The sequence below is a fragment of the Macaca fascicularis genome, chromosome 15, assembly GCF_037993035.2.
Source record: "Macaca fascicularis isolate 582-1 chromosome 15, T2T-MFA8v1.1".
In the NCBI taxonomy this organism is placed as follows: Eukaryota; Metazoa; Chordata; class Mammalia; order Primates; family Cercopithecidae; genus Macaca; species Macaca fascicularis.
This window is the reverse complement of record NC_088389.1, coordinates 959,522-983,477: the sequence shown is the minus strand read 5'-3', so window position 1 is coordinate 983,477 and position 23,956 is coordinate 959,522. Positions and strand designations below refer to the sequence as shown.

Below are 23,956 nucleotides of genomic sequence, written 5' to 3'. Positions count from 1 at the left end.
TGTCTTGAGATTTGAGGAAGTGTTTTAGGTTTTGTTGTGTGGTTCCCGGTGTAAAGGAACTATTGAAGACGTGGGAAGGCGAAGGTCTGTGATCTCAGGAAGTGCTGGGCTGGGCAGCTTTCCCACTGTGACGGGGGCACTTGCCCTCAAACCTGCCTGAGATAATCGCGTGAGGATGGTGCTGCATTGTGACAGCTCTGAACTTGGTCTCCTTGAACGTTGCCAGGTACATAAGCTTTGGCGGTTACCGTCTAGTGTCTGTGGGAGACCTAGAATTTGAACATTGTTGACTTTAGGACACACTCATTTTATAACACTCTACCTGTTCTCATCAATAGGAAATATGCTGTGTCCTTTTTTTTTTTTTTTTTTTGAGAGGGAGTCTCGCTCTGTCGCCCAGGCTGGGGTGCAGTGGCCGGATCTCAGCTCACTGCAAGCTCCGCCTCCTGGGTTTACGCCATTCTCCTGCCTCAGCCTCCCGAGTAGCTGGGACTACAGGCGCCCGCCACCTCGCCCGGTTAGGTTTTTTTGGTTTTTTTTTTTGTATTTTTTAGTAGAGATGGGGTTTCACCGTGTTAGCCAGGATGGTCTCGATCTCCTGACCTCGTGATCCGCCCGTCTTGGCCTCCCAAAGTGCTGGGATTACAGGCTTGAGCCACCGCGCCCGGCCTTTTTTTTTTTTTTTTTCCCCCTTAATATTCTGTGTTGCCGTAACAGTAGTTGCAGCGGACGCTACTTCTGGTTCATGGTCATCACCAAACACAAGCTTCAGGAAACCGTGTGAAAAATGAAGGGGAAAGTGCTGTTCTGCAAAGGGCTTTTTTGAACATCTTGTTTTTTTCTGGAATATCTGTTTTGGTGTAAAACGTTTTCATATTTAGGGGTTTGTAACGTGTTTTATACTGGTTAGCTTTGAAACCCCATGTTTTTGCATGCCATGGGGCTGCTTTATCCTGTTATTCTATGATATAGCAGGTTGGCAAAACTATTGGTTATTTCACTTTAAAAACCAAAGCAGCTTACAGATTGAGTGTGATTCTTGTAAGAATTTAATTGTAAAATTGATTTGTGTTCAACAAGCTTACTGGAATGGCTAGATCCGTGGACAAAAAGATAAGAACATGTCAAGTCTCTGGGCCAGGAAGGACTTCCAAATAATACAAGTGATACACATTAATTTCTTAACAAAAGATTAGATTTAGTACATAACTGTTTAAAACCTCCATATTTTCTATTATAGCCATTCCACAGTGCCCATGGGGGTGGGCTGCAGGACTGCCTATGGAATCCAAGGTCTTTGGGCGTTGAGGTCCCTGCAATAAAATGGCATCGTGTTTGCATATGACATATGCACATCCTCCTGCAGATAGTCATGTCAGGGTTGCTCGTAACAGCTATACCATGGACATTCCATGCGAGTAGTTGTTTAATGAATAATAAAGTCTGAATGCTTAGTACAAACACATTAAAAAATATGTTGATCTATGGTTGGTTGAATCCACAGGCCTGGAACCCCGGGAGAGAATACAAACTCTAGAAGCAAAACGAACAAAGCACTTGAGGTCAGCAGTGACGGGTGTGGGATCACACTGAATCTCATGTGCTTTGCTGTCTGTGTCACTGTGTCCCGTGTAAACGGGAATCATTTGTAGCTTAAGGTAAAATAGGTAACAGGAAACACTACAGAGTGGGCACGAAGGCGCGCCCCTCATTACCCCGTGTTACAGCCAAGCGTCTGCCTCCTAGGGAAGGATTTGTTCTGTGGGGAGACTAGATGTTGATGATTTCCGGATGTGTGAAGGGAAACTCCCTCCGAGAAGCGTGGCTTTGGCCGGAGCACATCAGACGAGAGTTACCGTGGCATGGAGTTTCCACAGTGGCCCTCAGGCCTGCTGCTTCTCTCCTCTCCCCACCCCTGGCCCTGACTCTTACCAAGGGAGGCAAGTTCAGCTCCAGCTGAGCCCCGCACAGGGCTGTGGGTCTCTAGGGCAGGTGCCCACCTTCGCCTGAACAGGCTGTGTCAGAGGAGGGTCTGGCTGTACTTGAGCTGTGAGAGATGCTCTCAGAGATCCAGCATCCTGAAAACCCAGGTGCTGAAGGTTCCTTCTCTTCCACCATCCTGCAGGGAAGGGGGTCTTATCCTGCTTCCCCTCAACCCAAGCTGACTTCTTGTCTGTTCTGTACACCTAGGTTTTCAGAACAGTTTTGTTAATCATCTAGCAGACAAACAACCATAAGGTGACAGCCTGGGAGGGTAGACGGCGCTGGAAGGTAGTTTCCTGAATAACAGCGTTCAGTTTCCTGTTTTGCCATCATTTGACCCAAGGCCCCAAGATAATTGAAATATTGTCAGCCAAACACCGATTTTTTAATCTGAGTTTTTTTTTTCTTTTTAAGTTATGGGTGCAAACTTATAACCAGGGACCTGACAAAAGAGAAGGATTTATTTGCAAAGTGAATGTCGGGGATGGTTGGCATTTGCCAACTCTGACTAGCAGGGACCCAGGCTGCTTCCGTTCTGCCGCCCGACTCCTGATCCTCCAGCTCCTGCCCCTGTTCCCACCAGCAGGAAGAGGAGCGGGAAGGTGCCTTTTCCCCTTTAAGGGGGTGAGGTGAGAGTTGCACCTGCCACTTAGCTAGTCCCTGGGGTGATTCTCCAGCATGGGTGGGAGTTGGGTTTGGAGGCCTGAGCCCCGTGAAGCTGGGGTTGCTGTTCCCTGAGCAGCAGGAAACTGGACTCTGGGAAGTGGGGTCAGAGGGTAGCATCCTCAGGAGGGGCCTCTCGTCCCATTTGACATCTTCACTGCAAAAGGGGGTGTGGGCTTCATGGTCCATTGACAAATAGAACGTTACTTTTTTTTTTTTTTTGAAGCACATAGAACCCTAATTCCTTTGGCTTTTACTAAAGTGGCATTTTGTAATTCCACATGATTTCATTGATATACTCGCAGGAGAGAATGCTTCCTGTAAACCAGAAGGATCTCTGCGACAGTCCTCGATCCATAGAGAGTTCATTTTCCCAAGGTTATAGACACAGCCTTAGGAGGGGTTGAGGACACACTGCGGCAGCCTCAGGAGGTCCTGGACATGTGTCCAAGGTGTTTGGGGCACAACTTGGTCTTACACATTTTAGGGAGACGTGAGACATCAATACATGTGAGACGTACGTTGGTTCAGTCTAGGAAGGATGGACGGCTCGAAGCGGGGAGGGATTTCCAGGTCACAGGTAGATCAGACAAATGCATTTCTGGTGCATCTTTCCAGAGGAAGCAGTCAGATCCGCATTTATCTCCGTGTGCAGATGGTGACTTTGAGTTCTGTCCTCTGTCCATGAGGAATTTCCTTGTGGATCGGTTGTGAGGGAGGTACGTGGCTTTTCCCCCCACCCCCAGTAGCTGTCTCTGTTAGGAAGAGCATGGGAGGCAGGTTTGGTCTAAGCTCTTCCTCACCTTGACGTCCCTTTACCTTAGTGATTTTGGGGTCCTGAGATGTATTTTCAACTTCATGTTTCTGAATACACTGGCACTCTAAACAGTGTTGTAGGAGGCATCTAACTTACTTAGAAGAAGAAGAATATCTGGAAACACTTGAGCACCTTCGTCCTTGAGAGAACCAAGCCTTTGTTTAGTTTGCTTTGCCCTGAGGCTGTTACGCTGTCCCGGGCTGTGCGGCCTTAGAAAGCTGTGCCCCTGTGAGCTACTGCCTGTGGAATCTGGTGACTTTGAAGTTAATCCAGCAGCTACATATTTTGGAAAGCAGATTCCCTCTTAAAGTGTTGGTGATTATGATTCTAGCACTAGAATTTCAGTGTGTATTTTCCACCCTTCTTACTTTGTCTCCTCATACACTGAGATGCTGCTGCATTTGCTCTTAGGCTTCACGGAGGGAGGGTCAGTTCTGACTCTTTCTTAGATATTGACCTTGAACGGACAGAATCGAGATTCAGGAAAACTCTCGAGCTGTGAGAGTGTGCTGATATCTATGTAAGTGGGGTTCATGTGTCAAACTCAGGTTTAAGAAAAACCAATTCTAGGCTGGGCATAGTGGCTCACACCTGTCATCCCAGCACCTTGGGAGGCTGAGTTGGGCAGTTCACTTTTGAGCCCAGGAATTCCAGACCAGCCTGGGCAACATAGCAAGACCCTGACTCTACAAAAAATTAAATAGGACAGGTGATGTACACCTGTGGTCCCAGCTACTCGGGAAGCTAAGGCTGGAGGATGACCCAAGCCTGGCAGGTTGAGGCTGCAGTGAACCATGATAGCACCACTGTACTTATGGTGCACTGTGCCTGAGTGGCAGAAGAACAACCACCCCCCCACACACAAAATATCAATTAATGCAGTGGCCAGTTCTGCTGGGACCACCTGTTAAGACTACTCTGGGTCTCATGGTTTGAGAAGCGTCTGTCTGGGGTCGAGAGGGAGTAGCTTGAGGGCTTAGAAGCCAGTTCTTGTGGTTGAGCGTGATTGCGGGTGTGGAGTTGGGGGCAGGGCTCTCCACGGCATGAGTGGGTAAATGGATAGGCTTCCAGGACGAGCCCCTGTGACTTTGCCTGGTTTACATCCGTCCAATACAAATCCACAGGCTCTTACTCTAGAAGCTTCTGCAGGGCCTGATGGACTGGCCTGGGGACAGAGGGTGCCCTCAGAGCCTCATGGTGCCGTCTGGTTTAGGAAGAGCACTTAGTCACCTAGATCTAGGATTTATGGCACTACAAGGGGACTCCTCACACTCGGAGCAGCATCCATCTGCATTCTAGACTTGGTTCTAGGCAAAGTATTTTGGAGCCTGTTGGTACCCTGTGTTCTGTTTATGTGTAAAACAAGTTAGAGTTATAACTAGTTAAAACCTATTTTTAACATTTTGTCACAGAATATGGCAGTTGTGGTGGAGCCTGGCCAGAGACCCCCACACTCAGACGCTGTTGCTTGCTGGAGTTGCAGGCGTTGCCTGCATCGGCTGCCCCTCCCGGCGTGTCTGTGTTCTTGACACGGGCGCCCATCGAGGCTCGGCCTGTGAGAATCGTGCCACCGTTTGTCTCCGTGTTCCTCTGAGGTTCCGCAGACTTCACGGTCCCGTGGCAGAGCGTACGGTATCTGCTTGCATCCTGATTTCCCCAAACCCCAGGACAGACCAAGAGTTCCTTACACACAACTGCAGAGGGCCCCGTGGCGTGGATTTGCAGAGACACAGCCTTTCCCCAGCTTGGCCTTCGTCTCCAGAGTTGGCTTTAGGGTGATAGAAGCTTCCTTCAGACTGGGGGGCCTTGAAGCTTTGGTGCTAGGAATTCGGTGACCAGCACGGATGATACCCCGTTTCTCTGCATTTGTAGCAATAGTTGTTAACACGACCACGAGATGTACAGAGGAAGGAAAAAGGAGGTTTTATTTTCAGAGTAACACTCTGTGCTTTGGGAAATGTGGTCTTGGGGGAGCTGTAAGCACACGCCCCTCAGGAGGGGAGGAGGCCGCGGCATTACACGTTCCGGGGTTTGTTGGCTGTGTGTGTTCATCGGGCTCAAGGAATGTCTGAACGTTTACAGGGAAAGTGGGGTTTGTTCATCCGGTTCGTACAATGTCTGAACACTTACAGGGAAAGTCTAGCACACATGCAGTGAGTTAACCTGTAACATCCATGTTCGCCTTGGGGCAAGTGTAACATTTGAAATGAGGTGGACTGGGCGTGTCATGTACAAAGGTGAGCTGTTGGGCGCAGACGTTTATGCGCAGCCTCAGTCACAGCCAGGACTGGCTCAGGGTCTGCAGCCTGTGGCAGGAAAGGACACTCATGAGGCCATTCTGTCCAGTCGGGGCTGCCGGCAGGGTCCCAGGGTGGGGCTGTCTGGTCGACCGGCATCTGGAGTCCACCCAGGTCCAGTGGGCAGCGTTCCTCTACACCAGGCTTCTGATTGTGGAGGAGACTTCATGCTGGTTAACACACTGTACAGGAGTAATGTTGTGGGGCTTTGGGGTCCACCTTCCCTATGATGCCGGTTACATTTCTCTCCGGACCTCACAGCCACAGAGATTGCACCTCGCCTGACAGCAGGGGGTGCCATGTTGACATAGTAATTTATTGTATTAACCTTTTTATTACTATTTTAATAACTTTTTTTTTCTTTTTAAAGAGATAGGGTATTGCTGTGTTACTCAAGCCAGTCTTGAACTACTGGCCTCAAGCAATCCTCCCACCTCGGCCTCCCAAAGTGCTGGGCTTATAGACGTGAGCCAGTGCGCCCAGCCTACAGCCACGTTTTTAAAACTCAGCAGTTTAAAAATCCTATTCCTTTTACCCCCTCAAGCAGGTTGGTTGGCCTTGTGCAAACTGGGGTGTCACGATCTTAGCCTCCCCCTTTTATTTTTCGCTTTGGCCTCAAGTTCTGATGAGAACAGCAGTTACAAAATGGGCTTTAGGTGATCCTTCCGTTACTAAAGCCAGAATTCTCACCAGTTGGAGATGTTTGTCCCCAGGATCCCAGAAAGCTGCTTTGAATCAAGCCCGTAGCAAATAAGTAAGGAACTAAACTCTTGGTCCTCTGCTTAGTACCAGGGGAATGGGTTAGTTGCTGATACCCTTTGATCTGTGCTCACGTGCTGCATCTCATCACGGGAAGCAGAGTCGCCCTGTGGAATAAAGCCCGGCTCAAGGTGGCGCGTCGAGACGCTTGGGGCTGTCAGTCCCTTATACAGCGGCAGACTTGGAGACTCAGTATCGCGTGCAGAGCCCAGGCAACCGGAGTGCATCCACCTTAGAGACCACATGGACGGTCGGCAAGGTGGATGTCCGGGCATATGGCCTTGACAGGCCCACTGCGAGGTGAATTAGGAATTCGTTAGCAAAGAAATCAAACTCGCCTTTGGGTCCCAACTACTTGGAAGGTTGAGGCGGGAGGATTGCTTGAGGCAGAAGGTCAAGGCCGCGATGAGCCGTGATTGTAATACTGCACTCTGGACTGGGTGACATAGCGAGACTCCAAGTCAAAAAAAACAAAAACAAAAACAAAAAAAACAAACCTTACTCTTCATAGCAAGAGGGAGAATTTATCAAAGTAACTGAAACAAAATCTTAGATGATGTAATTTCAGTGGCTAAGTGAGCTGTCCAGCCCACGTGGCTGGCTCACAACGCAACAGAGCCAGGTGCTGCTGCAACTGCCCCCCAACCCCGATCGCTTGTGGACATTTTCTGTTTTCCCATATCTCCCTTTTGGATACGTAGCTCGCCACTTTATAGCTAAGCATCAGTAAAACAGGTTGTCTATTTTGAAAAGTAACTATTTTGTCTTTTAAGGACAGAAAATGAAGCAGGTGACAATAGCATGGCAACCTGGTGAATAGATTTAGAGGAATATTTAATACTTGGCACCACTCTGATCCCTTCTTCTCTCATGCTTAGTTACAGCTACCGCCTCCTAGGACAGAACACTTTCAGCTCTGTGAGTAGGAATTAAACATATTCTAAATCAGAAGTTTTAGTTAAGCAGTATTTTATGTGAATGCCCAGATCCTAAGTGTTCACTGTACTGGTGTGTGGTGTTGAAGAAGGAACGAGGGCTTGGGGCCACGTCTGTGGTGCAGCGTCCGGGTTCCCATATGTGAGATGAGGGCCATGAGACACGGCCTGGAAGGTTCAGACTGTGGGATTGAAGGGATCTATCCACTCCTGGAAAGCCTCAAGTCTAACTTGACTTGGGCTGGTTTTAGGGAGATGCTGGCAGCGCTGTCCACACAGGTTACTGGGAGGGTCTCCGGCACCGTCCCCGTCAGGTGTCTCATGATCAGCCCAGCTTGCTCATCTCAGAAGCTGTTGGTCGTGTTCTCGTTCCTGTTGTTTGTTGCGTGTTATTTAGGTTCTGTTCATGTGGGGACCTAGGAAGTTCCACAGTGAGAGGAGAGCCGCTGAGCCGCCTTCCTGCCTGGACGCCAGCCCCACGGAGGACCGTAACTGCTTGAGGTTGGCTTCTGCCCCCGGCCTCACCTGTGGAGGCATTGATGCAGTGGTACTTTCTAAGCTCCTGGGGCACACAGTGCTGTTGTGTGGATCCACAGGCCACTGTGGCGTCCAAGCACGTGCTCCCGGAGGAGAGGACTCTGCGGGCACTGATAGTGGGCGCTGGCTGAGAGTCCAGCAAGTGAGACTCCCTGTGACGTGCACAGCTGCCATCTGCACAGCTCCTCCTGAGGTCAAGATGGTCGTGCGATAAATGCACAAAGCGCGTCTCCAGCAAAAAGCCGCCGAGTGTCCACATCCAGGATATCCACCAAGGTGGCCTTTTGGTGTTAATACGATGAATGTGAGTAGCAGGTGGTCTGTGTCGAGTGTGACTGTGCCACTGCAGTTTTGTTCTCATGTCTTGATGAGCATGAACGGTTCCTGACGAGGGTAGATAAGGATGCTGTGACCTGAGACTCTGCAGTATTGTAGCTTGAGGAACCAAGGAGTTCTTCTCTCTTGCAAAGCCGTCAGGGAGGATGTTCCAGGCTGGTGACTGCTCCATGAGGTATTCAGAGATCCAGGTTTCTTCCCGACCCCTGCTCTGCATTCCCAGGGACATGGCTGTCCTTGCTGTGGTTGGGACTGGGCGATTGCCATGCTGGCAGGGGAGGCTTAAGGTGAGAGTGGCCCTGATTTACCTAATCTACATAATGACAGGGAGCCTGGGAGTAAAGTGTAGCCATGGCCTGGAGGATGGATGATGGATGTTGGTGAACGACTGGCTGCACTCACCGCAGCTGGCCCAGGAATAGGGAAGGATGGCTGAGTATGCCATTCAATGGTACCTGGTTCTTTCAGATTTGACTTCCTTATGGATTTTCTGCTGTAAAGAGGAGAGAGCCTGTGGTTCTAGGCCAAGCATCTCACTCATCTCATAGCATCTTGTATCCCTCAGCCAACATTTATGTCAAGTTTTAGAAGTCCTATCAAACTGGCAAGCATTTCTCAATTTGGTTTAACCATTGGATTTTATATCTGTGTCTGCATCTCTATTTTACATCTATGTGGTTATTTGACACCCTGTAGTACCTTTGTAATAGGTTCTATTTGGTGGAAGTTACTTTCAACAAACCCTTGCTGCTACTTGAATTTTCAAGGTTGCAAGTAGAAAGGAGAGAATAAAAACCACATCTTCTCTAATTTTAAAATTTGTTGTTTCTCAAATCACACCAGAAGTACAGATATTACAAATTACAAAAGCAGCCAGAATCAAGGTTAAGAGATTTCTGTGTGATTCTGGCTAATCAGCAGTATTTGCTGAAGTGTGTGCAGCAGAGCAACATGCCAAAAAGCCCGGGACGGGGGAGAGATGGGAGGCCAGGCTGTGACTTCGGAGGTGCTGTTGCCTCAGGGAGAGGAGCTAGATGTAGAGAGGATAAATGGACACAGGTGTGACCACCGCCATCCTTGCGGTGGCACGGAGGTCTTTGTACAGGGGCCTTTGTGAGCTGAGTTAAAAATTGAAACAGAGAGTGCAATGCATTCTTAGTTTTTAAAATAAAATGCTAATAGAGAACGTTTTGTTTGTAAGAATGTAAAATGTTACATCTTTGTTAAAGAATAATAATTTGCTTCTGAGATCTTTGTGAGTGAGATTTGAAATCTTAAGTATGGTTTTTTCTTCCATGTTTTATACATATGCACGTATACACATATATGTAAGGTATATAAAAGGAAAATAAGCATATCTGTATTCACATTTATATACACTTCCATAATGTGTATACTTCTAGTCACACATAGGTCTAAGAGACTATGACTTGACTTGATAACCATGAGAGGGTAATTAAATAATTTATCTGCTCTTAGCCTTGCTTTTGTATGTGAGCAGGGACCCTGCGAAACGCGCCTCCCGCGTTCCAGGCCTCACACAGCCCGTGCCAGGTTTTGGAAGCAGGAGTTTGTCTGCAGCCACTTCGGGAAACATGTGGTTGCCAGGATTGCCTAGAGCTCCAGGCTGTCTCCAGTCCCAGCCTCCCTGGGGTAGAAGCTGCCCTACCAGGGTCCTGGACATGGACGTTAGGGCCTGGAGCCAGGGACCGCTCCTGAAGCGGGGGGCTCCCCTCACGGCTGGGCATGAGAACCGAGGATAGGAGGCGGAACCAGCCTCGGGCCAGTGCACGGCCTCCCTGAAGTGCTTGCGGGAAGCCCCAGCTGTACTTTGCTGACCCCATAGACAGCACCACACTCTGTGAGATCCCCCTGGCCCACCCCTCAGGTTCCTAAAATGATGAAGGTTTCCTGAGCTCTGAATTTTTAGGTCTAGGCTAAAAAGTCCTGGGACAGGCTCACAGGGTTCTTTATGTAGAAATGATGAGTGTGCTGGTGACTCAGAGCAGGCACTGCACCCTCACTCCAGGGTCCTTCGTGCCAGGTGGAAACGAGCGTGTGGGTCACCCAGAGTCCCTGCATCCTCACTCCAGTCACTGCTCTTTGGTTTCTTAATTAAAAGTCTAAAAGCCTTGATAATGAAAATGCATTCTCCCCAGAGAGTCGAGTTTCCGGTTATGGAGGCTCACCTGTAAATGCCGTGCCAGGTCAAATATGCTGAGATCTGGGCCAGGTCCTGCTTCCTGCTCGCGGCCAAAGCAGGTACTTCATTTGGGAGGTGACCCAGGGGGATATTTGAGAGGCCTGCCGGTCCCCGAGAGATGAATCCGCTGGCCTTCACATTCTGCTCCGGCCTCCATCAGCTCCTTCCTACCTGCAAACTGCCGGCTTTGACGTTGCAGTCATTGGAGATATGTTAGGGACTTGGTATGGGTTGATGCCCATAGGACCAGCAGATCGTGAAAAGGTGGGAACCATGGCTGGGAGGGTGGTGACCACAGCCAAACTGAGAACCGTGGTGGGCTGGGAGGTCCATCTTCTGTCAGAAGTGTTTTTTAAAATAAAAAACAGTGTCTCAGGAGCATGAGAGGGGAGGCCACAGACGGGGAGAACGCATCTGTAAAAGACTCATCTGAGAAAGGCTGTTATCCAAACCGTGCAAGGAACTCTCAAAACTCAACAAGAAAATGAACAACCTGATTAAAAATGGACCAAAGACCTGGACAGATACCCCAACAAAGAAGATACACAGATGGCAAATCTACACGTGGAAAGATGGCCCGCGTCTTATGTCATAGGGTGAGGCGTCACTGTGCACCCATCGGCCTGGCCAAAACACGAACTCCGACACTGCCGCGTGCTGGTGGGTGTGTGGGCATCAGGACCCTCACTCATCGCTGGGGGAAGTGGGGCAGCTCCTGTGGGAGGCAGCATGGCGGTTTTCCTTGGAACTAAGCTCTCCGACCACAGGAGCAATCACAGTCCTGGACGTTTACTCGGAGGAGCTGAAAGTTTACTTCCATGCGGAAATGTGCACACAGACATTGACAGCAGCTTTATAATTGCCAAAACTAGAAAGCAACCGAGATGCCCTTCAGTAGGTGAATGGATAAACTGTGGTATGTCAGATACTGGGATATTATTCAGCACTAAAAAGAACTGGACCCCTAAGCCATGAAAAGACACAGAAGGATCATAAACGCATGTTGCTAAGTGAGACTCCAATCTGGAAAGGCTGCCTGCTGTCTGAGTCCAACCACAGCACAGTCTGGAAAAGGCAAAGCTGTGGAAACTAAAACAATCAGCGGCTGTCAGGGGGTTGGGGAGGGGAGAGATGAATGAGAGGAGCATAGGGGGTGTGAAGGGTGGGGCAGCAACTCCAGGTGGGGCTTTCATGGGGGATCCATGCCGTTCCACGTCTGTGAAACCCACAGAGTGAGCAGCAGCAGGCCGAGTCCTCGTGTGAGCTGTGGACTGTGGGTGGTGGTGCCGTGTTGATGCGGGTCTGGTGAGGGCAGGAGAATGATGGAGGCTGTGCCTGTGCTGGGAAAGGATATGTGAGGACTCTCTGTACTTTCCTCTTGATTTTGCTATGAACCGAAAACTGCTTTTAAAAACGTCTATTGAAAAGGCAAACAAAAAAGTGCTGGCCAGACAACATCAGTGTGAGGGTGTGGCCTGTGTTCTACGTTCAGAATTTCCCTTTTAGAATACACGTATCTAAATTTTTCAAAGTTAAACCTTTGCATTAAGTAACTCACTACCAAGTTACAGTATCAGCTAGAGCACTGCCAGGATGGCCAGGATCCTGTATCCTGACCAGCTTCTCGCCTTACAGGTGCAGTTGACGTCCATGGCCACATCCCAGTAAGCGGCAGGGCTGGAATCAGGAGTCAGGCTTTGCGGGACAGAGAGGAAGTGAGATCTTGTAAGCACGTGGCTGAGGGCGGGCAGGGAGGAGCCCGTGGTACAGGGAGCCGGCAGGGATGACTTTTTGACCAGTTTTCCTTATCGCTGAGGCCTTCTTAGACTTGGGGAGTTGGGAGTCCCCACTCTCGGGTGCCTCAGAAACCAAAGGCTGCTTGTAATGCTCAAGTTCCAGATGCCTCAGGGGAGGTACCTGGGTTGTTGGGTACAGTTCCGTTATTTGCTGCTTGGTGGGATTTGCCCGCAACATTTCTGATTGTTTTTAAGAGCTGATGTTGGAGCTGCTTAAAATCACATATGGATGTCGATTTATCTATAAAAGTTAAGAATGGAATTTGAGTGCAAAGAGTTGTGAAAATGCTCAAGGTTATGTACTAATGTATACATTACATTTGTGGAAATATTTGAAAGTGCAAGATTTACATTAAACACTTCTCTTGATTTTTGTAATATCTACCTGTCATTTTCCCATTTGATTAATAGATGTCAGAGGGCTTAAATTTTGAGTGCCTGAATTCACTGAAATTAAAACTTCTTACATCAAATGTAATTGAACTGAATGTAGCAACAGTGCATGCTTTTATAAGTACTGATTAAAAAATATATAAAAACACATATCCATGAACATGCAGATGGGGGCAACATATTAAACCATGGAAGTAGAATTAGTATTGTTTTCTGAGAAGACAAATTTTTAAAAAGCTAAGGGGTCTTATAACTTTCTAGTTTCCAACTTATTTACCCTAAAGTGGAAGATTGACAGCAGCAGAAGAGGAGATCCTGGGCCAGTGCAGGCTCTGGGAGCAGCGGGGTGAGTGCTGGAAGGAGCTGGCTGGAGGCAGAGCCAGGGAGGGGCTCAGACAGGCCAGGACGGCCTCAGGGCACGCGGCTTAGTGAGTGAGAAAAGGTTCACATTTCTTGGAGAGCCCTTGACTCTGCCCACGGAAAACCCAAACTCCTTCCAACGGGGATGTGCATCTCATGTAAAAGTTGTTACTCCCAGAAAGAAAGCCAGTGGATGTAGAAATTTTATGTATGCAGAAATAATTTCAAATTTGTTTCTAACCTTATCCTTTTCTTCCCCCATCTTAATGTGTGGTGACTTTCTGCACACATCTTAGGAGAGCGCTGTATTTCAGTTGCTGTTGGCTCTGATGTGACTTTGTGGTGTCCGATGTTCTTGTTCTGAGGTTCTGCCCAGAACGTGGCTCCTCCCTGCTGAGCGTTGCTTGTTGAAGGCCCGTGTGGAAACTTTCCCTGTAAGCTCGTTGCCCTCAGCAGTCTTGGTTCAGAAATCTTTAGACCTCCTGAGACTCCACACAACCTTCTAAACTTTCTAGCGTGACCTTTTCATTTTACTGTTCCCCATTAACCCAGATGTTTTCCAGAATGTAAGTAATCTGCTGAATGCAGGGTGGGGGGTGCCCTCCGTTGGCTCTGGGGAGAAGCATCGCTGTTTCTCCGGGTGGAGCTTCCCGCCCACCATGGTGTGCTCCAAGACGCAGCAGGGTTCTTTGGCAGAAATAATCGTCGAAGGCCTGTGTCTCCGTGGCATGGTGGCTGTGGGTATGGGACCTCGCGGCCATACCGGCCCCTCCCCATCAATGGCACCACGGAGAGGAGCAGGGGGAGGCCTGGGATCTGTCTCCAGAGTCACAGCTGTGCTTCCGAGACTGCGTCGTCCATATGTAACTAGACATGCAGAGAAAGTGTTGGAGATCAGCAGGAGACGGTGTCTGTCCCTAATGAGCTCAGGCGTGCCCTTGAGAGGGTCAGGTTTCTGTGCGGCTGATCTGGACTCAGCCTGGCTGTGGCAGTGCAGGTGACTGCTGGGCTTTGGCAAGGCTGCACCCACTATCTGTCTGAAATGGCCCCCTTCCTTGGCTCGCGGTGCCAACTGGGCCCCCAGGCCTGAATTCCCGCCAGGACGGAGGCCCTGTGTATGTGTCGGGGAAGGGGGAGGTGGGGGTCCTACTTTATTGCCGTATCCAATGGCACGCGGGGTCAGCACTCAGGAAACATGTGCTGTGTGGGTCAGCGATTGAGTTCAGAAACCTGGAAAATTCAGCAGTGTAGGCTTTGGGCATGACCCGTCCAGCCTTGGGGCTCTTTCTTTCTCTGAATTTCCTTCCATGGCATCCTCCTCATCCCAGGGGCCCCTGTTCCCATATGGCTGTTGGCAACTTCACAGGTTCCTCTGCCTCCCCTCCCGGGCCCTGGTGTGGCTGGGGCAGCGAGTAGCTGTGTAGACCCCACAGCCTGTAGATCATTGGTGCCAACGCCTTGGGCCTGGGTTACTTGAGTCAAGGACTGCAGTACATGGCTGAGCCCACCCCGAATGCCTGGATCGGAAGGCCTTGGGTTGCAGAGGGGTGGGCGTTGGATATTGAAGGATAACCTGCAAAGCAGAAGGGGAAATGGCAGTGCTGATGGGCAGCTAGAGGAGTCTGTGCAGAGCCTGGGACCCAGTGCAGACACAGAGCTGACATGGGCAATGCAGTGACACGGCCACCGTGGAATTGGGCAAAGTTACAGGCTTCAGACCGATATGGAGGGGCTGGTCTAAAAGGATCCTCATTTTCCTTTAATCCTAACAATTGCTGGCTTACAGGGTGGGGGAGTGAGATCTGTGGTGGCCGCGAGGAGAGACAGGGATTTTAATTAAACCCCTCTTTCTGGGAGAGGGGAGTAGCCGTTTCTGTAGGGCGGTGAGCATCGTCATCTCAGGCAGCTCAGGCTGCTGTAACGAAACACCATTGACTGAGCGGCTTATGAACAACAGGAATTTGTTTCTCACAGTTCTAGCGGCTGGAAGGCAGGATCAGGGTGCCGCACGGGTGAATTCTGGTGTGGGCTCTTTCCTGGTTGGCACACACCTTCTCTCTGGCCCTGACACAATGGGAGGGTGAGGGATTTGCTGGGCCCCTTTCTGAGGCACAAATCCCATTCAAGGGTCTCCAGCCTCGGGAACTCATTACCTCCCAAAGACCACCTGACAGCATCACATTGAGGCTGAGGATTTCAACCTGTGTTTTGAGGGGCAGGCAGGCAGTTTGTAACCTTCACCCTCTTTGTGTATTTCTGACTCAACAATGAGTCTGCCTTTGGCTCTCCAGTGGACAGAGCCTGTGTGGACACTGAGCAAGGTCAGAGCTGCAAGCATGTACACATCGGGGGCAAGGGAGCTGCCAGGGGTGTGAGAAGGGGTTTCAGCGTCAATCGGAGCTGCTTTCCTGGCAAATGTACTCATAAGCTATCCTGGCAACATTTGCTTTTCACGAAGAGTCGATGAGGCAGTGGGGGCAGCAGGCGGTGTTGCCAGAAGCTTGGAGCTGATGAGAAGCAGAGAAGGGGCAGAGGCCACGACCTTGGGGTAGTCAGCAGTGCCAGGTGTCTGCCCTCCAGGCCTCACGTCTGTGACTGTGTAGAGACCGAGCCGACCGGGGCTTGCCGGCCAGTGTGGCTCTCATACAGGTGATTATCGCGTTGTGCTTTCTATGTAATGTTCCCTCAACCCCATGCCCACCCCACCAATTTCTGTGCCTAGCAGAAATGATGCTGCGTTTCCTTGATGAAGCTTTGAGTTTCCTGTGGAGATGTAGGAATAGCATGATTTGGCTCACGTCAAAATACTTTGCAGTGAAGCTGCACGGAAGAGGATTCTAGGCTTCCATTTGACGTTTTCAACAATGCCTGAGTGTTACAGGACCGTCTTGCTTGTTAATAAAGCACCAGATGAAAAAGGCTACTGGTTAATAAAGGAGACTTTTTACATTAGCACAGAGAGGGTGGCTTGAGATAAATTCAGCGTAACGTAGGTGTGTTTGTAAGCCATCAAAAGGACCATCTCTCTGCTGGCGACACATGTTTTCCGGTATTGGTTTTGTTCTGTAAAAGGATGACTGGCATTCGGCAGAGTCATTCCAGAATTCACCTGGAAGGCGTCCACATGGTGCCTTGTTTTCTCCTGACATTCTGGGCACCACGAGGGATTATTCCTGTCTTCAGCACTAGCAGGAGACTTTTCCTGAACACCTGCTCCTCTTTGGCGTTGTGGGTGTGAAGGGGTCAGAGTGACCCTGTCTTCATGGAGTTTTCAGACACCATGGGGAGAGTGTGGCTCGAGTGTCGGGCTCGGGTGGGAGGGGGACTTTCCCCAGAAAACAGCTGCCGATTCCAGGACGGCCCTCGACCCCTCCTCGCTCTGTTCCTCTGCGTCATGTCTGAATTAAGGCTGTTCTATCGTAGCGGGGGTGTCATGTTAACTGGAAGTGTGCTTTTTTACTGGGCAGTAAGTAAATTAATGGTACATTTTCCAAGGACAGCGAGGTTTGATTTGATGAATCCAGTGGGGGAAAGGAGAAGGGGCTTGGCTGTGTGGGGATGTGTGTGATGGGAGCAGAATGGAGTAGCCATGCAGGCTTTTGGGATGGAGGGGCCACGCCCACATTTCCATGGGATCCTTCGCTGTTTGTGCCACTAGACCTGAACCTCTGTCTCTACTTCTAACACCCGTATAGTGAGGAAGCCCCTGATGGGCCTGAGTTGTTACTTCCCATGGCCATCGCTGGGAAATGCCCCAGACGCCTCTCCAGGCTGGTGACGGCCCTGGGGCTGGACACTGGCTTTGTCCTGAGTTGTTTCTTCTTGTGGCCATCGCTGGGAAGTGCCCCGGACACCTCTCCTGGCTGGTGACGGCCCCAGGCCTGGACACTGGGTTCGTCCTGAGCTCTGCGAGGGGCTTGGGCTCCACGTGCAGCAGGCATCTGTGCATCCCTTTGGATGTGAGATGTTGGCGCTCGGCTTGGAGGCCAGCGCAATCTGGGTGTGGTCAGGATCCAGTTCATCCTTTGGAGAGAGAGCACCTGCCCGGGGACCCCTCTGAGGTACATAGTCATGCAGTGCCCTCACAGGATGCCCGGTCCCCCGAGAACTTCCCGCCATTCCCCTGGACCCTCAGGTATGGGAGTCAAGTGTGGTGTGTGTGTCACAGGCGGGGGTACTGAGGACACCACGTGCCTGCTCGTGCGAAGACCTGAAGTGCTGCGTGAGCTCGTTCCCAAGGGGCCGTTGGCATCTGGGGGCCTGTGGGTGTCTTTCCACTGGCAGGAAATAATGGGTGGCCCATGTTACCTTTTGTGTCTTTTTTTTTTTTTTTTCTTTGCCGAAAAGCCCTAATGCCAACGTCGCTGTCCTGCTATTGGAACCGCCCACCTCAGGCTCAGTGGCCCTCCTGTTTCTGGGCTGCTGCAGTGTTGTGTTGGGGTAACTGTATTAACTTCGTTTGAATTTTCTTCCTGTTCTTTTGGAATAAGTGTTGATAGTTTGTGCTGCTTGTTCACCCCAGAGGCGAGGATGTCCTTTAGGCCTGGAGGAGCACAGCCCCTGGAGGGAGGTGCCGGGCCTCTACCTCTCATGTCATCAGCAGCCCTCTCCACACGTCTCCTCTTCGCTCCTCGTGCCCACGGCTGGGGTCACGGGCCGCTCGCTCTGCTGTTTGAGATCCTCGGAAAAGATGTTTGCCCTGAAGAGAGGTTGGGGGTGTGTGGCTGATTTTAAATAGGAGGAAATGATTGTAACAGAATGAGCAATGCCTAGCACTTAGTCTCAGGCTTGAGAAATTGTGTTTTAGAAGCAAGGTATCCCCAACTCCGGTTTCCTTCAAATTAAATCTTTTAAAGAGTCCACAAATATAAATAGTTAAAGCCTAAAACTATGCAACAGAGGGCCTAGAGCCCAAGCCACTGCCACCTCTGACTCCAAGACACCTCAAAAACTTGGCCCTCCTCCTCAGAGAACTCCCCTTCTGCTCCTCCTTCCACACTGCTCCCTCCACAGTGCTCCCTCCACACTCCTCCCTCCACACCTCTTCCGCCCCCTCCCCTTCTTCCTTCCCCTTCCCTTCTTCCTTCCTTCCTCTCCCCTTCTTCCTTCCTTCCTCCCCTTCTTCCTTCCTTCCTCCCCTTCTTCCTTCCTTCCTCCCCTTCTTCCTTCCTTCCTCCCTTTCCTCCTCCCTCCTCTTCCTCCTCTTCCCCCTCTTCCCCCTCCCTGTCCTTGGGCAACCTCCATGGAACTCTGGTTCAAAGTCACTGGTCTGTGGGGCCGCCCATTTGATAGACGAGCACGCTGGGGACCAGACACAAGTGACTGACTCAGACCAGCTCGCATGTCGTCTCCTGCCTCCCATAACACCGGGTTGTCCCTAATGGAAGAGAATCAATGATGCTGCTTCACTGATCTCCAGGGAAAACAGGTTGATAACAGGTTATAAACATGGGAATGTTTTGGAAAAAGCGTCGTCCACTTGTCAGCTCCATCTCTCCTGCCCGGAAGATGTAGGGGAAACCTGCCTTCAGCCCACCCTCATCCCATAACAGGACAGAGGACAAAGGGGCAGAGACCCAGGTCCTGTCAGTGCCCTCAGGAAACCCCCCATTTCCTCCTCATGGTGGAAGTGGGAACCATCCCACTGGACTAGATTTTCCCGGGAAGCCTCTTCACCCCGAAAGCAAGGAATCTGGTTTGAGCACACACCATTCTCGGTGCCATGACTTTCTGCTGCTGAACCCTGCATACGTGGCCCATTGATCTTGCTAGTCCAGTGTTACTGGGTCCTGGGAGTTTCTGTGGGCTGATGGCAGGTGTTTACCATTGTGTTCAGAGGGGAGAACAGAACTTTATTTGTCGAAATCAGATGATAACCATTGCCATGTGATTCCTTGGGTTGGTTTGGGTGGGGGGTGCTCAATGCTTTTCCTGAGGGCTAAGTTCTAGTTTGAGACCGTCTCTCTTTGTCGCCCAAGCTGGAGTGCAGTGGTGCGATCTTGGCTCACTGCAACCTCTGCCTCCTGGTTTCAAGCAGTTCTCCTGCCTCAGCCTCCCAAGTAGCTGGGATTATAGGTGTGTGCCACCACGCTTGGCTAATTACAAAAATATTTAATATAGGCTGGGTTTTGCCATATTGGTCAGGCTGGTCTCGAACTCCTTGCCTCAAATGATCGGCCCACCTTGCCCTCCTAAAATACTGGGATTACAGGCTTGAGCCACTGTGCCCGGTCTGATCCTGACATCTTTTAAAGCTGCCTTCATGTACCAAAAGCCAGTCTATGTTTGAAAATCAGTCTTGAAGAGCCTAGGAGGAGAGGGATAAGCTTCAACTAGGTGAATAACTATGCATATGTTAAAAATATGGGCCAAAATCTACCCCAAATGTTAACTCTTCTGCTTTGCGTATTATATCCATTTATAGTTATTTCAGCACTAAGATTTTTAAAGACTCTTTTGATAATTATGGAGAAATTACTATTAAAACTCAGCTGCATTTGTAACACTTCAAAGAACTAATTGGATGACATCATTTTTCCCAGAGGCATTTTGGATTGTTACATAATTAATGTTTATCTCTTTGCCAGAAATCTTTTTTTTTTTCTTTTCCAGAACAGATACCTGAAAAGAAAATTTCCTTTGCATTAAGTGTTATTTCACTGTGTGACAATCAATTTTTGAACGTGAGAACAAGATCATCATGTATTTTTGGGATACTTCTTGCTTAATAGTGATAATGCTAAGTGTTAAAATTATGCAACAATTTGTTTCTTTGAAAATTACTATTTGCCTGCTCACCAGGTGGGAGCTGATGAGAATGTGGATGTAAAAATTAAATTGTATTTAGCTTGTATAAAAGAAGTTTAAAAAAAAAAAGCTTTTTTTTTGTTTGTTTGTTTGTTTTGTGCTACTACTGAAGTTGCTTCGTTGTGGAAATGAGGTTATTGCAGGCACCTAGAATTTTATCTCCTTCACTTGTACAATGGGAAGAAATTCTCCAACAAGCACAGGAATCTGACTTTCTGATATTGAGACTCCTAGGCATCAAGCCCCGTGGAAAGGTTGGTGATTACGTGAGCGTTGGCGTTGATGTGGGTACCCTCCAAGCCGGACGCAGGGAGCAGGGAAGGGCAGAACAGGCCCCTCAGGAGCCATGAGAAAATCAAGTGTTGGCAGCAGTGGTGAGGGTTGATGTCAGGGGCCAGGAGGAGGTGGTGAAGGGAGCATGTGCCTCAAGGCAGCCCTGGAACCCGTGGTCCCTGCAGTGAGGTCTGATCTGCAGGGGACGTGGACGGCCACGTGGCAAGGCCCACGGACAGCCTGGACTTGGCTGCCTCAGAACTCTGGTGGACGTTGCAAACGGCCCCACAGGGTTGCAGTGCACATTCCTCGGACAGAGAGAAGACGCTTGTAACTGTTCTCGGCACGAAGCCAGCGCCCTGTGAACAGTGGCCACTGCTGTTGTGACTGAGTGCCGTCCAACTGGAGGCATTTGCTCTGCTCAGTTCACTTAATTGGGCCAGGAATGGGGTTGCCCTGCCTTCAACAAGCTTGACGCATTGAACGAGGACTCAGTAAAGTACTCTGTAAATATGCTCTCCTGGCTAGAGTGAGCAAAGCCCAGGGAGAGAGTGGTTCCTCAGTATTAGACAGGTGTTTGGCGGGGCCAGCTGTGTGGCTGCCAGAGCGAATGTGACCAGGAAGCCTCTGTCCCCCCGGAGGTGGCCAGCGTAACTGTTACACGTGCCGTAGGTAGAAAGTGGGCACTGCTGGGAAACTTGCTCATGTTGCTGTTTCCTGATTGGAAATTCAAGGTTTCTGAGCATCCTACATCGAATTTGTACATTGCTGAGACTGTACACCTTTCAACACTTGTTTTTTCCTGCTTTTCGGATCTATACAACCTGATATTTGGCCGTGGCTTCCAGAACAGGCTGGATGCAGAGTGAAGTCCTCTCCTCACTGTCAATCTTTGCAGATGTCTTTCTTGAGAGTCTCAATTAGGTTTTTACTTAACTAGACTTTTTAAATTGCCATGCACATAACTCTACCAGTTACAATTGTGAGCTAACATGGGATTTTGGTTTTACTTTGATGAATGTTTAACATTTGCATGCTGGATGTAGGGGTGGAGGTCATTTATCTGCTTTTCATTTCCTTCTTGGTTATACTTAGTGACTTTCAGGTACGGTGTGGAAAGCCTGGTACAGGGTGAATTGCAGGCTGCAGTGTGGCGCGGTGGACGAGAGGCGTGGGCTGCAGTGTGCACAGTGGATGAGAGTGAAGCTATTTCCATCCTGGAGGGAAACACACAGGAAACAATTTAAAAAACTGATCATCTAGCTTGAATGAGGTCCAACAAATTCAGTTTGCAAAGTTTAACTTCCAAGTTAACTTAGTAACTTTTCCCCTAAGTCATTAATTTAGTAGCTTATGTTTATTGCCTAAAGCATAATAGTCATAAATTCTAAAATGAATGACTAAACATGTAATAATTTAGGCATACAGCACCTGAAGGGAAAACTGCCAGTATGCTAAAATATTGGATACAGATGCTCAAAAAATATAATGTAGCATTCTTACAATGCATGTGCTTTTAGCATGTAACTTGGTGAGTAGTTTTGAGCTATATTTGTAGGAATGTGTATCTTGAATACTTTAGGACACCACTGGAGATGTGTGCTTGAGAGGTATAAATACTGAATGTTCTTCTCCCTTCCTTTAAATGAAAAACATTAGCTCCCTTGATTTTTATTTTTATGTTTTGAAGTGGACTCTCACTCTTGTTGCCCAGGCTGGAGTGCAGTGACGCAGTCTCGGCCCACTGCAACTTCCGCCTCCAGGGTTGAAGTGCTTCTCCTGCCTCAGCCTCCCCAGTAGTTGGGATTACAGGTACCCACCACCATGCCCCGCTAATTTTTGTATTTTTATTAGAGATGGGGTTTTGCCATAGTGTCCAGGCTGGTCTCAAACTCCTGACCTCAGGTGATCTGCCCACCTCGACCTCCCAAATTGCTGGGATTACAGGCGTGAGCCACTGCGCCTGGCCAGCTCCCTTCTATAATGATTTATACAGTTGTTTTTGCTTTTTGTTTTTTCGAGACGGTGTCTCACTCTGTCGCCCAAGCTGGAGTGCAGTGATGCAAATCTGGGCTGACTGCAGCCTTCACCTCCTGGGCTCAGGTGATCTTCCCACCTCAGCTTCCTGAGTTGCTGTGACTAGACACACGTCACCATGCCCAGCTTTATTATTATTATTATTGGTATTTTTAGTAGAGACAGGGTTTTGCCATGTTTTCCAGGCTGGTCTCGAGCTCCTGGGCTCAAGCAATCTCCTGGCCTCAACCTCCGAAACTGCTGGGATTACAGGCGTGAGCACCACCTTTGGCCCATTTTTTTTTTTCTTCCAGGATTAGGAGTCGACTTTCAGAAAATCCTTCAACCTTGCAAGCTTAATTTTCCATAAAAGTATTCCTCTAGGATAAAAACAAGACACAAAGAAGTACGTGTGGACTGCAGTTAAAAATTTTCAAGAAAACTTAGCTTAGGAAAGTTGACATTTACAAAGAGCAGGAGGCCCGTTCAGTGCCTTCTAGGCACTGGGAATGGCGGTCTGTGGGCGACCCTAACATGTGCGGCGTCCTGAGACGTGATCGTGGTGTTCACGCTTTTACCGAGGGCTTCCCGGGAGTACCAGAGGCTGTTCTTCTGCAGTCGGCCAGCCAGGCAGCAGCTGCTGGAGAAGGAACAAATAGCAAAAGACAGATGTACACGGTGTTATTGTGGCAGAGAGGTTAAAACCAGGGTCACTTTGTTCTTACAGTTTTAAAAAACTAATAATGAAGTCCTTAAATATGTTTAGGATTTCAAAGTAGTTGTGGGTGTGTCTGTGTCTCTAGCTCCCGTTCGGGTGCTTCCTGCGAAGAGAGCTCAGAGACGCCACCTTTCCTTGATGAGGTGACAGTGTCTGGAGAGGTGTGAACCCCGTGGTGGGGGGATGACTGACCTGGGGTGAGGCTGGGTCAGTGTGGGGATCCACCCCCACTCCACGTTCCTGTAGGGAATCCACAGTTCTAAGTCTTTATGATAGGGGTAAAAATAACCTGGAAGAGGTGTTATTTTTTAAGAAGTAAGTGCCATGCTCTTTTTTCCTCATACTTTTCCGTGTTTAAGCAGCATTGAAGGATAAGGCACTAGTAGCATGTTGTTTTGGAAACAATGTTGTTGGTTATTTTACGTTGAATATGGTACTAAGGTTGCCTGGTAACAGAAGTTTTCCTTAAACAACATGGAACTCTGTTGAATCTGTTGCCCCATTGGCTGAGCCGTCTGAAATCAGTGCAGTAGCAGCTGAAGAGGCCTCTTCCCCTTGGAGGAAGCCACTGGGTTGGCAGGAGGCACCGCGCTTGACTGAGGGAGTGAGGCGCCTTTGCAGGGACCCCACGTGGCCCCTGCAGCTCTCTCCTGCCCCCTGCTGGTTGGCCAAGCAGCCTTGCGACAGTGTGCTCAGTGTGAATGTTCACTGGGGCAGGCCGAGGCTTTTGTTCCAGAAACACTGACTTCAGAAACGGCCGGCTGTGTGTGTTGAGCATGGCAAGAAAGACTTACGTGTGTCTTAAACCTCTTGAACAAAGCAAGTTGATGTTTCAAATGCATCTCAAAGGCTAATGACTTTGCTATGGTCAATATTCAGGAGAAAAAAGGGTTTGATGAAACAGAAAGACACGAGTGGCAAGTGACATGCTTGTGCCCCGTATGACTAAGCGATGTCCTGGCCGTTCCACACCACGGCCTCTGAGCAGCCAGCCTGCAGATACTGGGTCAATTTAGATATCCCTGATCTCTGCAGAGGTTTGATCAGGTAGCCCAAGAGCAGA

At 49.4% G+C, this 23,956-nt stretch overlaps 2 long non-coding RNA genes across 3 annotated transcripts in view; one reads left to right on the top strand and one right to left on the bottom strand.

Moving 5' to 3' along the window:
- Window positions 1–12,706, bottom strand: part of LOC135967303 (uncharacterized) — a 32,133-nt gene extending 19,427 nt beyond the window's left edge. For both annotated transcript variants that reach the window (XR_012424016.1, XR_012424014.1), the window contains exon 1: window positions 10,517–12,706. This is a non-coding gene — a long non-coding RNA (uncharacterized lncRNA). The remainder of the gene's footprint in view (window positions 1–10,516) is intronic.
- The window catches only part of LOC135967302 (uncharacterized), a 103,455-nt gene that overhangs the window by 38,871 nt on the left and 40,628 nt on the right, over window positions 1–23,956 (top strand). The window lies entirely within an intron of this gene.